This window comes from Tiliqua scincoides, chromosome 3 (genome assembly GCF_035046505.1).
Source record: "Tiliqua scincoides isolate rTilSci1 chromosome 3, rTilSci1.hap2, whole genome shotgun sequence".
Lineage (NCBI taxonomy): Eukaryota > Metazoa > Chordata > Lepidosauria > Squamata > Scincidae > Tiliqua > Tiliqua scincoides.
In genome coordinates this window covers 170,789,878-170,803,829 of record NC_089823.1, presented here as the reverse complement: position 1 = coordinate 170,803,829, position 13,952 = coordinate 170,789,878, and the positions used below count along the sequence as shown (strand labels likewise).

General features: G+C 42.5%; 2 protein-coding genes across 6 annotated transcripts in view; one reads left to right on the top strand and one right to left on the bottom strand.

Annotated features, from left to right (window-relative positions):
* DOCK1 (dedicator of cytokinesis 1) overlaps positions 1–13,952 on the top strand; it is a 484,421-nt gene that overhangs the window by 169,491 nt on the left and 300,978 nt on the right. The gene's annotated exons all lie outside the window — the stretch shown is intronic.
* INSYN2A (inhibitory synaptic factor 2A) overlaps positions 1–13,952 on the bottom strand; it is a 43,471-nt gene that overhangs the window by 460 nt on the left and 29,059 nt on the right. The window lies entirely within an intron of this gene.

Sequence of the window (13,952 nt, the reverse complement as noted above, 5' to 3'; positions counted from 1 at the left end):
ACATCTGTACTTAAGCTGAAACATTATTCATGCGATGTAAACAGAATTGTGTAAAACTTTCTGTTGTGGTTGAAAAACAAAATGGAAATACTTCTCTCTCTCTCTCCCCCTGAAAACCACAGTGCCTTTCACAACCGAGTGCTATTATGCCTGTGAGGAAACATTGGGGTGGATGGACTGTACCTGTGTGAAAGCATTACATGGCTGAAGTTGGGACTTCTGTAAGTTGGGTGTCCATAAGTAGGAAACTACCCACTTATGGCATCTGACTCAGGATAAATAGTTTAATCCTAAAGTAGCTGTATAGGCATGACCCCTTAACCACAGATCCAGTATCTTCGGTTTCCGTTTTCTGCAGTTCACAAATACCCCCCCCCCCAAATCATGCAAAGTACTTCTCTCATTGTGCAAATTATTGTGTCTGGCTGCAGCCTCTGGGTGGGTGTCTCCTATGTCACTGTTTGCAAAGGCTACCAGGAAGTGCTTAGAGGCAGGGATTGGTTGAATCAAGGCTGAAACCAACCAGAGGCTAGTTGTACTAAAGCCTCTGGTTGGTTTCAGTCTTGATTTGGCCAATCCCTGCCTCTAAGCACTTCCTGGAGAACCCACCTGGAGACTGTAACCAGATGCAGGGAAGTAATTTGCGTGATGGAAGGGGGGATTGCAAACCACGTGTTTTGTGTTTGCTCTTATCCACAGTTTCCAGTATCCTCAGGGAGGGGGTTCTGGAATGGAACCTCTGCGGATACTGCAGCATGCCTGTACTCTGTTACTGTGTTACAGTAAAGGCATACTGATTCCACAGGACTACAAAATTAAGGGTCAGAAAAGTTTTCCCTGAACTTTAAGGTGGTTTGATATGAATTTGGGGTGCTGGTTCCAAAAATGGCATCAGTTTTGCCCTATCACATCTACTTTTGGAGATATAGTATAGTCTGTCTGCCAGTGAAGGGCCCTGAGCCATTCCAACTGAAAAAGCCAGGAGCCTGCTGGATGCTGATTGGCTGAGCCTACTGGAGAGTTGGGGAAGGGAAAAACAGGAAGCTTAAGCCTGCAGAGCGTAAAATTGAAAAGGGAAACCAAAGTGGGGCAGGTGGGGGTGAAGGGAGAGGAGGGCAGTGAGCTCAGGGGGCAGAGGGAAGCAGCCTGCCCTCCCAGCACAGGTGCCTCCTGTTACCCCCTTTGCCACTTTCACCCACAGGAGCTGCAGCAGACAGCTGAAAGAGCCGCATGCGGCTCTAGAGCCTCAGGTTGCTGACCCCTGGTATAGCCTCATTAGTGAATGGTTCAAGTAGCTTCCTCATGAGGAAGCCATGGTGTAGGCTTCCTTATGAGGAAGCTGCTTGAACCATTCACTAAAGAGGTCCAGAAATTGGTGCAACATTTAAGGAAGCAAAATGTGTGTTGGCCTGTGTTCTCAGTTACCTTTACTTTTGCATAGGGGCAAGCTTGCAACAACTTAAATGAAGCAGTTGCAACAACCTTGGTGTGAAGAAGCCCTTGCCTCTCTTTCGTGAGCTACTGTATAACAAATTTAATATACATTAATGAAATCAGAACTGCAGTCTTCTGACTGTGCTGCTCAAATCATTCAGTCTGAGTTTTATATGTGTTTAAAAAATAATATTCTACACTTCACTAACACATTGAAACAATGACCTTTTGGCTCTGCTTTGATTTTGAGAGGCACAATCTCACTATATTAGTATCTCAAACCTGAAGCTTAGCCAATTATAAAGCTAAAACCAGTAAAATTGCTATAGAACTTCACATTACGAAACTTTCAAACCAAGAGTGCAAGGGAGAAACAAAATCAGATTTATTAATTTAAGGTTTAAAATTGCCATATAAAAGGAAAGTTAAGCTTATAAAATATGCATCCAAAATCGTAAGCAGTATGTAGAGTTGAAAACCCTGCTGGCTGCCCTGCAGTTAAGGAAAAAAGACTCAGAAGAAATCATAGCTCACAGATCAACATACATTAGTAAAATACATTTCAGATTTAATTTCTAAAAACAAAGAGGCATGATTTCAAATTGCAGCAAAAGGGCAATTAGTAATGGTAATGCACATCGATCTAGGAATGAAGATAATCTTAAAAACAACACTTTGTTTGGAATGTTTCTTGAATGATGCCAAGTAAAGTAATGCAGCAGTTTCTCACCTGTATGTGGATCCAAGAAAATGGAAAGGTAATAATGAACTTGGGTGTGGCTCCCTTCCCTTTGCAATTTTAACACAGCGTGTCAGATCTCTGTAAATGGCATGTGTTTAGGTGCTGCTATAAATGTACTCCCACACAATCTAACAAGAGTAGAGATAATAGCCACATTTTGACAAACAGCTAACCATAGAGATTTTTCAAGCCCATTGTTGAAATCTCTGTAAAAATGGAATGCAGATACTCTACCTAACAGTGACTATGGCTGCAATCCTATCCATACTTACCTGGGATTAAGTCCCATTGATTAAAATGGGACTTACTTCTGAGTAAGTAGACAGGCATAGGATTGGGCTCTAAGTGCAACAAGGTACAATATTTAGAACTTCTAAAAATACTGAGGTAGGCAGATAAATACTATTTCAAAATATGATCATTAACACTGAGTCCCTTTTCCACTAAAAACTTGACAATTTTGATGTAGTAACTAGTGGTAAGTTTCTACAAATTTCTTTCAACCTATTCCAATGTGTTTCACATCTTGTCTTCCAAAATCCCTTCACAAGTGCCACCAGTGCCCCCACTTGCCAGCTCCATTCCCTCCCTTGGATTGTGTTTCAATTTAAGCATCTATCTATGCCTCTTCCTCTCTTCTTTTTTCTTTCCTCCAGAATCCTCTTGCATGTCATAATAGCTCTCCTACCTTAATTTTGCCAATAAGCACATCAACTTTGTCCAGTTCCAATGTGAAGGAAAGGTGGGATAACGATTTGCTGAATATAGTGGGCCCTCAGTATCCGTTGGGAATTGATTTCAGGACCACACCACCCCCCAGATACCGATATCAGTGGATGCTGGAGTCTCAAAGTGGGAACAGTATCGTACTTCAAATGCTTACTTGGAGGTCTTGCCTGAACCTCTGGAGGCCTTGTCACCTCAGACAGCCTCCATGACATGACTGGAAGAGCCTTCTGTTTTGCGTTTGTGACTTCTGATCATATCTAGGAGGTGTTCTGATGCGCGAGGAGGCCAATCGAGTACGTCACGGGCCTCAGTGTACCTCAGAATACTTCCCGATGTGACTGGAAGTTGTTGACATAAACCAGACGTAACATATGGTCGTGTCCTGGAGGCCTTCTGAGGCACAGGGAGAGATTCACAGTTGTTCAAATCCACAGATGCCAAGCCTGCAGATAAGGAGGGTCCACTGTTCATGAATAGGCCATACTTCATAGTCCTTGCCACTTCTTTGTTAATTTAAAGACAATAATGTAGGGCAGTGGTTCCCAACCTTTGTTGGGATGCTGCCTTAAGGAGAGTAGTGTCTCAGTTGGGGACCCATAATGCCATTAATATGGCACTTCTGGGTTTCGCTGCCACCCACAGGTAAGTAAAAAAAAATAATTCTTTTTTACTTGCACATGTTTGGTGGGGGGAAGACGGTGGCAAGACCTGGAAGTTCCACACTAACAGCACTACAGGTCTCAGATTGGGACGCTACTTTTGGGACGCTACAGATTGGGACCTCCTTAAGGGGGTAGCCTCCCACTCCAAATGTGTATGCCTGACTGGGGGGTTTGCAACCCCCAGATTGGGAACCACTGATGTAGGAGATGCTGATGTAGAGGCATGCAGTATTAGCTTTCCTAAGTCAGTCTCTGTGCACTAAGGGCCCAATCCTATCCAATTTTCTAGAACCTATGCAGTCATGCCAATGGGCCGTGTGCTGTATCCTGTGGTGGTGGGGCAGTCATGGAGCCCTCCTCAAGGAAAGGGAACTTTTGTTTCCTTAACTTAGGGCTTCATTGCTGCTTCATTGTCCCTGGGAAGTTGGATAGGATTGGGCCCTAAGACACTGCTTGCTAACCCTGACTATGGCTCAGTAATCTGTGTGAGCTGTGGTTACAGAATGATCAAGCCACTATTACCATCATGGAAGAACTTCTTGCTTTGTTTTTGCTACATGTGACATATCCAGTGCCAAATCTTACAATTTCATGGCCACAGATATAAATACAATGAATATATCTTTTAATTAGATACAGTTATAATACATTTTGAGCCAAATCCTACCCCCCACCATGTTATAGCATGCAGCGCACACCCAAAAAATGTTATGGTGGGGGGTGCGATCTGAAGGCAAATGGGAGGTAAGTTTAAAAAAAAAAACCAACCCATTTTTACTTACTTCTATGTAAGCCTTCATGGCATCCTAGGGGTCTTCTTGGAGATACACCACCCATTTTGGTGGTATAAGTTCAAGAAGAGAAAAGGGGCAGGGAGGTTTTAAAAAGAGAGAACTGGCATGTATGACTGTCGCAGGATCCACCCCTCCTACCTCTGGTTCCTCCCCCTCCTTGCTGCTGACTTACTGGCACAGGGGATCTGGGAGGGCTGCTGCCACTATCACCATCTGTTTCTGATAGTGGTTGTGTAGTGCACAGTAGCATGTTGTGTTTTCCAAGTTGGGTTGCACTGTCGTAGATTTATTTATTTACAGTATTTTATCCTGCCTTTCTCCCCAAAGGGACCAATAGGATTGGGCCATTTAACAGAGTTATGCTAGACAATCTCTGCTGTGGAATAAAGATTAGAACTTGATTTACTTTCCCAAGCAATTGCTGATTCCATAAGCAGCAAAACCGACATGGAAAGTATTCTATTTCCAATCATTTACTTTTAAAAGAGTAGCATTTTAAACTACCAGGTCAATCACCTTTTACTGACACACAGTAACAATATTTGATATGCTGCATGATCATTTTAGTACAATTAAACAGCTGGCTATATTACTATGTCAGCTGCTTTACACCATGAATTCTGCACAAAATTGGCCACCATCATCACTAAATTTGCTGTGTGGCTAAACTGCTGGACTAAACTGATTCCACCATTCACGTGGTGCTATGTGGTCTATTCCAGGAAGTCTTCAGCGCAGATTTGTCCTTCAGAGGTGACAGTTGCCTGTTTGTAAAGACTTCTGTCACAGTGATAAAAAGCCACTCCATACCTAGAGTTGTTGTAATAAGGCCTATTACCCTGCACATAACCTGGAACTCTACTTCAGTCATCTCTCACACTTGGTCCCTGCTTACTCTGTTTCCTGTACTTCATTTCCCCCTCTTTTTCTTCCTGGCTTCAGGAATAAAAAAGAACAAAGGTGCCTCTTTCTAGGGGCTGTCATTGGAAACATAAAATGCACACAAACTTCAGCTTCTTGTCACAATACTGTGCACTTCTGCAATGGGAATTTGGACTCTGACATTCTCACTAAGACTATTGAAAAGATAACATTTTTAATATATGTAATATATCATTTTAAATATGTTTGAAAGACTTTTAAAGCTGGGGTCTCTAAACTTTTCAGCCGAAGGACCGCATCAAATACGAGTATCTTGCACAGTGTTGTGGGTGGGGAAAAAATTAAATATAAAATTTATATAAATACAGTAGAGATGGAATTTAGATGAATAAATGAATGAATGGGCTCAAATGTCCAGGATTTCTCCAAGCACCAACACAGTCCAAAAGATAAAGTACACACTTAAATGGACCCCCATTCCCTCACCCCACAAGCCCAACTCTGGCTGTGTTTGGTCAGCTGGGCCAGAGGCTCTCAGGGGATGAGAGGCAGGCCGCGGGCCAGATAGAGGCTTGCCACAGGCTGCATCTGGCCCCTGGGCCGGGGTTTGGAGACCCCTGTTATAAAGGATTACTTTAAGGCAGTGGTTCTCAAACTCTCTGGGAGAGTTTGAGAGCCACTAAGTACTTGTGGGGGCGGGGGAAGGCAGCGGTGCAATCCCCAGGATCGCGCCTCCCAGGGGGGCTGCAGGGGCTTGGGTGCACTTACGCAAGCCTCCTGCAGCCTCCCCAGGCTGCAGGGAGCCCGGCGCGACCTGCAGCAGGGCTCCCCACAGCAGTGAAAGTAAATGCGGAGCGATCATGCCCCGCCTCCGCTAAAGCAGAAGTGGAGCACGATCGCTCCGCATTTACTTTCACTGCTGCGGGGAGCCTGCAGGAGGCTTGGGTAAATGCTCCTCCCTGGCTCCAGGCTGCCCTTAAGGGGGCAGAGGCCAGGGCTCACAGGCTGGGGCATTGCGATGCCACATTTTGAAAAGCCCTGCTTTAAGGCGTTCTTTGAGATGAATCCCTGTAAGACTTTTGCAGGCTTAGTGCTTTCTATCTCATTTGGTGAAGTGCACATCACATTATCCAGTTTTCAAATGACTGAAAGCAAGTAATAACCTAACTCTCTTCCACCTACAGCAATAACTACTACAGAAATACGTCCCTAATTCTGCTTCTTTTAGAGTGATCTGTTCCAGTACTCTAGGTGTGATTGACAGCTATTCTAGCCAATAGGAGCCGTGTATTCTGGGAAATAAAAGGCTGTTCCTGCCTCATGGACACTGTTGAACTTCTATAGTGCTGTTGCACATAATACCCAACTTTTTGAAATTGATCCCTCATCTCTGGACCATTCATTATGCAGGGAGGAGGCCATCATATAGTACTTGCTTTCAACACAGAGGGTCCCAGGTTCAATTCTTGCTATGTCTGGGTAGGCTGGGGAAAGTCTTTTGCCTGAATCCTGGAGAACTACTGCTAGTCAGTGTAGATAATATTGGACTAGATGGATCAAGTCTGACTAGCTGTAGGATTACTTCATGTGTTCGTGTTGAGGGTGGGCTGGATATGATACTATTACTTCTGAATTGGGACTTGCAATAAGGCTGCACTTTAAACTAGCCACCTGGATAAGGTTCTAAGTATGCCTCTGAAAATATAGCGGAAATAGTTCTTAACAAGTGTTCCAGTTCTTAAGGAGATTTGTCCAAGCCAAAGTTGAGTATACAAGTTCCAGAAACAAACATATTTGGGAAAGATATCGTTATATTGTTTGACTAGATGTTTGTGTTAGTCTGCATTTACTCAGTTGAATAGGCATTGTTTATCACTATGCTTGGCTTTGAGAGTTGTAAACTTTGATCCCCAATTCTTTTGACCTATTGGATGCCCTACTGAGATGTGTCTTGGTGGTGATTTCATACCATCTAATTACCGTATTTTTCGCTCCATAAGACACACTCCCCCCCCAAAAAAAGTGGGGGGGGGGAAAGTGTGTGCGTCTTATGGAGTGAATATTGCAAAAACAAACAAACTCTGCCCCAGCCCTGGCCCCGCCCCCTGCCCGTTTGCTCTGCTCTGCTCTGCTTCCCCAGGCAGTCAGAGGCTACTCAGAAGTAAGTCTCAGAGTCAGTGGGGCTCACTCCCAGGAAAGCGTGGGTGGGGTGGTAGTCTGCCCAAGCCCGTTTGTCTACTCAGAAGTAAGTCACAGAGTCACTGGGGCTCACTCCCAGGAAAGCGTGGGTGGGGTGGCAGTCTCGCTGCCCAATCCTGTGCATGCCTACTCTGTAGTAAGTCCCATTAGAGTTAGGGGGGCTTACTCCCAGGAAAGCCTCTCTCTCCCCCCCCAAGCCTGGAGCATCACAGCCTCTCTCTTCCCCCCCCCCCAAAGCCTGGAGCATCACAGCCTCTCTCTCTCCCCCCACCCAAGCCTGGAGCATCACAGCCTCTCTCTCTCCCCTCCCCCCAAGCCTGGAAGAACTGGCGAGGAGGTAGATATGGTGTCAGCAGTGGCCCCTTTAAGGGTAAGGCCTGGGCATTCAGCAGAGTGTGCTGCACAGCTGCAGCCTCTGGAAGGCAATAGGGCCCTCAGGGATATAAGGAGTACCTGAGGCAGAAAGGGTTTGTGGGTTTTGAAGGAGTGCAGGTTGGAGGTAGGAGAGGAGACTGACTGGGTTTATTGAATTTGGAATCTGACTGTGGCTTGTGACTGGACTTGGATACCCTGATGGATTTGACTGACCTTGGACTGTAATTTGGCTTATTGGTTCTGGACTCTGATTTGGCAACTCTGATTGATGGGACTGATTTACTTGGCATCTGTGGACTGGAACTGGACTCACTTTTGCTTGCTGCACTGGTGAGTTGCACAAGGGGGACTGATCAGCCTTAAGCGGGCACACGGCCCAGTGGATTGGGATTTGGCAGAACATCATTGTAGCAGAAAGATAATGTGATCCCCTATTTGTGTGCACCTGCTTTTGTGAGCTTCATAAATTCTGACTCTAGCGATGATGAGTTCTTGGGGTTTCCAGAAAACTAGAGTACTCAAACCTTTAAGTCTCTCCATTTGTTAATGATAATGGTTCTTAATGCCACTGTTGACTGCTGTTCACTTTACATGGTTCAAATGTTGTTCTGTTATAGTTTATTAAATATTTTATTACACTATTTGGTTCAGAATATTTTTTTCCTGTTTTCCTCCTCTAAAAACTAGGTGCGTCTTATGGTCAGGTGCGTCTTATGGAGCGAAAAATACGGTAGCTTTCATCTCATAAGATTATCTTAACGTACTTTTTTTCCCACTTGCTGTTTGGACAGAGAGATTACATTTCATAGTTTGTAATGACCTGTTTTCAGTTGAGCTCAGAATTGGACATCCGGAGAACCATCATATCTAGGATAAAATTAAATTATTGAATAAGACTAATACTTTTTTTTTTAAAACTGAAACCGAACAGATCCAAATGGTAGGTTGGGTTGGCTTTCACGAATGTTTCTCAAGAACTCCAGTTCTGTGGTCTGCTTTAATCATTTTTCACCACTGAAAAGAATCAGCAGTATATGTTTGATAAGAAATCTTTTCTGAACCTGAAATCTTCTAAAACATTCATAACAAACCTCAGTTTGGTCAGAAACAGAGGCATTCTGTAAAATTCAGTCAAGGTTATTTCATTAAGATAATTCATGATAAGTGCCTAAGATCAGTGCACAACGTATTGAATAAAAGGTTGTTTTTAAGCAGGAATAGAAAGGGCAGTTCGACCTGTAGATAATGATTTTAAAAGGATAAAATCTTTAGGGGTTTTATTACAAAAGTTAGTTCTAATGGAATAGGATTAGCCCAATTTCTGCATAGAAGTGCCTTTACCTCTCAACAGTGAATTACAATAAGGCAGAAATATTTGCGCTTTTGACTCCTATCTTGATAATGCTAATAATACATAACTTTTTTGCTGCATTAATCTCATTTGGCAGCACAGTTTTATGAAATATAGTTTATTCTGAATGGAGGACGTACTTGATCTCCTATTTTGTGAACTTCTTACTAATGGGATAGATTTTCTCTGCTTGAACACTTGACAGAACAAAACAAAAGAATCTTTTTATTACATCAATTTTATTAAAGCTTGCAGAGCTTTATCTACTTTTTTCTTATCAATACTTTGAAAAGAATTGTCACTTCAGTGTGCTGAAGATTTTAATGCTGTCTACATTTTCTCCACTGTGATATAATTTTGTGATCCTTTCAGAACAAAAAACCCTCAGAATTAAGCCAGCCAGTAATGGCCTTTAGACTATCTTATATCACAAAATTACATCTGTAGAGAAGTTACCGTACTAGTTGAGTTGACTCAAGAAAGAGAGAGGGAGAAGGAAAGAGAGAGTGCTAACTTGTTTGCTGCTAGAGGTTATTGGAGTAAATCATGTAGAAATACTTTCCTTGTGTTGGGACATTATTTCTGTGTATATGTTGTGCAGCTTTTTGGGATACAGAGCTATCGGTGGTAGGTAAGTGGCTAGGGCTTACAACCCAATTCTATCCTTCCCCCTCTCCTGCCAATGCAGCCATACCAAAAATGCTTGCATTGCATCTTGCAATTGCATTGCATTGGCTATTGGGGTTGCATTGCATTCTTCTGCCTATTGGAGCAGCACATGCAAAATGGCCATCAATGGCCATTTTGCGAGTGCTGTACAAGTCATTGACAACCCATTCTTGACAATAGAAGTCACTTCCACTGTGGCAATGCGCTTAACTCAGCATCCCAATCCTGCATAGAATTGACCTGTTTAACAAGGGGTTCCCTTGGTTCAAATCCCTAATCATCCAAGAATATCTGTCCCAATTCATACAGTAAGAATGGGAATGTCAGTCATTTTTAAGGATCTGTAAATTAATAAGACATTGTGAACAGTGCTTGGAATCCAAAGAATTCTTTAGGCTCATTTAAGAGTCTAGTTTAGTGGTTCCCAAACTTTTTTTAATGGGCAACTCCCTTGTCCTACTGGGCCATTGGCTGCGGCTTCCCATTAAGGTTACAACCGTATACATTGTATAAGGCAACAGTTTTTTTAACAAGGATTCCACAGCTCTCCTGGTTGGTTTCCATGACTCCCCAGGGAGCCACAGCTTACAGTTTGGGAACCACTGGTCTAGCCCAAAGAACAGCTGACCTTTCAAAATTTTGAATGGCAGATCTCTATGCCAAATCAAACAACTTTTGTGAAACTCCCTCCCAGTTTCAATAATAACTTGTCATGCGTTATGGGAGATGGATGCTGTTCTAAGACTACTCTGGGTGCCAGAACTTATTTCACAGTTTTTGGGTCTAAAACTTTTGTGAAGAAGGAGCATGGCTGTTATCCTTGCTGCCTTTTCTATCCCCATAGCTAGAAGTTAGTGATGTAAAACTACATCAAGCAGGACCAAGGTTTTATGTAAAGCCCTTTCACTGCTGGACAAGCAGGAAATGGATGGAAAGACATCTCATTTCCTGAACTGACACATCACACAGGCCCCATTTCCCAAGCTCTCTTGTACTGTACCCTTTACACTACCTCTACATTGGTGTTCATTTATGTATATCTACTTTTCACAACTTTCTTTTGCTTGAGAATGCTCTCCGTTCATATTAAAAACATAAAACTAAGGGGGCAGTATTAAGAGAGTTGCCTTCGGTATGCCCAAGGTTTTGAGCATGCCTCAAAACCTCCGCTTTTCTTCTTTGAACAGGAGACCTGCCAATGCCAAATCAGAAACTTTTTGAAAGTCCTCTCAATTTTACATGTAGTTTGTAATGTGGCATGAGGGTATGGGGAGGAGATATGTGACACACATGCCTAAAGCCCCTTGTATGTACTGAACCAGTTGCACAGTTCTTTGGAATCCAGCCTGAAAGTAGGAGAAAAGGAATGGAGACAGAGAATGCAAAAAACAACACTAATAAAGGTTCCTGAAGTAATCCAAGGATATTTTGATGAATAAAAGGAATAACCAAAATAAAAAAAATTCAGTTCATGGTCTTTAATTAGTCTTCAGCTATTATACCATGCCACATTAATATTCCAAAATGTCATCTTGAGAAAAAGAATTAATTATATTTAATCATTTCTACATTTCACTTTCCCAGCTATGCTGCACTTGACATTAGATGATGCAGTTGGGTAGCATTGAGGGCAGTAGCGTCGTTGCTGTAAGGTTGCTTTTCTGCTTCATTTAAACCTGTTTTAAAAGGGTCTCATTTATGTGAGTTTTCCAAGCACATCCTACTTTCACCCTGTGAGTATGTTCCTGAGTTCATATGCAGCATTTAAAACACATTATCCTCAAGTGCCTCTTAGCTATCCGAGTTCAAGTAAATTGTGTTTTAATCAGGACAAGTTCAGAAAAGTGTTTTTCACTTGTAAGCATCTATGTAGAGGCTTGTTTCTTTGCCTCTGCCACTGAAGTATCCTTACAATTGGTGTCCTGCTGTATCCTCACTATGCATCTGGGCAGCCTCCAATCTCCTTTTCTAGGTCTCAAACTTTCTGAACGAGGCAGAATGGGCAGGGTAGGGGAATTGATCCTGGCAGCACTGGAATGTGCCATGATCCGATGCCTATTCCCTCTCCTTGGTTCTGTGTCGGCAAAATGGCTGGCATAGATCTGAGGAGACCAATTTGGGCAGAAAGGCTTGCCCAGTGTAGGGGAACAAAAGTTCCTTTACCATAAGGAAAACTGTGACTACAGCCACACCTTAGAATACGACGTTTGCTCCACTGGGGTGGTGGTGGATTAGTTAGGATTGGACTGCTAAACCCTCCCTTTCTTCAAAGTGGCAGCTCTTCAGATATCTGAAGACAGCGATCATATCTTACCTTCTCCAGGCTAAACGTACTAAGCTTTTAAAATTGTTCCTCATAGAATTTGGTTTATTGAAATCTCATGTGCAGCCATTTTCAACCACTGTGCCATGGCACACTGGTGTGCCGCGAGTGGTCCACAGGTGTGCCACAGGAATTTAGTGGAAGGTCATTTATTAATAGGGCCAATGGGAGATGTGAGCCCCCACTGGCAGCATGGTGTAGCTTGTCAATTGTCAAAAACCTGGTGGTGTGCCTTGACCATTTTTAGTACCTTGTCAGTGTGCCATGAGATGAAAAAGTTTGAAAATCACTGCTCATGTGCAATGGCAACATGTGAAACAAAATCCACATGAAGTCATTCAGTCCTGAAACAACTTGTGAAGGATTTCTGTAATAGCATATATTATGCAGAACAACCAATGCGATGACATTAGACTTCCCGTGAATCAATGGATAGTGCACAAATGTATACTGAATGGATTATGCAGTCCGACAGTTTAAAATAAAAATATTTTGAGATGTAATCTTATGTCTTAAATACATGACAACCACAGGTCAATATTTTAAAACCTAAAGTTTATCTATTTGCTTCCCCCCCCCCCCACTGGCTGAGTTCTCCCTATGACTACTCCAAAACATAATGGCATGTGTGTATCCTTCTTCTTCCTTCCCCCTGCTTGCCCCCAAATAATACCATCTTGCTTTTCACTTGTATGCACTCTAAAAGTATCAGAACTGCATCACAATGATCTAAATTGTAAATTAAGCAATATGTATACATATTTGCTAAGGCTTCCCAGCCAAAATCCATGATAACTAAATGTTTATCAAGTTTAAAAAAACTTTATCAATTAAAAAAAAAAAGTACAGGTGTGTGTTGCTTAATGATGGGGATCCTTGATGGGGATTCTCTGATCCCTGCTGTTATGCGATTAGATCAGTAAGCTAATATTCAGCCCAGTGTAGCTCCTTTGTTGTGTAAACAGACACTCCCTGCCACTTGCTGGCAGCACAGGCTACTGAGTGTCTCTTCTCTGTATTAAGAGCCTCTTTATTGTGTTAACAGATACTCTGCTGCAGGATATGGGAGACCTGACTGCCTCATTAAGACTCCCTTTGTTGGGCTTTGTTAAGTGGCACACACCTGTAGTACCTTGACACTGTGGTGGTATCTTAAAGTCTGTGGCAGGTTTCTTCAGAAACCAGTGTAATTCTGCTTAGTGCACTTCCTTAACCAACTGTTACACCTGGAATTTATATTTCTTAATGAAATGTTACTCTCTATCTCTCATTATCTCCTTAACTACTTTATCTGCTGTACAGCTTCATCCTTAGTCTTCAAGACCCAACCACTCTTTTCCAGTGTACCCACCTCTCATGCTTATAGTTGATCTTCTACCCCGTTCCTCTGGACCACTGCATTCTTAAGCATTGGCAACCACACTTTACTCATATTCCTTGTCTCCTCCTTATTATTCATATTATTCATATGTTTAAATATTTGTATAGCTTTTCTATGTAATCTGGTCCAGTAATCTCCAATTCTTGCCAATGACTGACTGCTTTCAAATTCCACCACATGTTTGATCTTTAAAATATGCTCCGTTATAACTTGATAAATATTTAGTTAAATACGTATACACTATGATTTTAAAAGAATTCAATTCACATAGTTGCTTATCTTCTGGAAGTCTTACTCAGCTCCACGATTCCAATTATTGGAGGTGTCTTCACATGTTACGTTTTTAATAGATACTTGTTAATATGGACCTGAGTTACGTTACCACTGAACCTGTGATATGGAGACATGCGT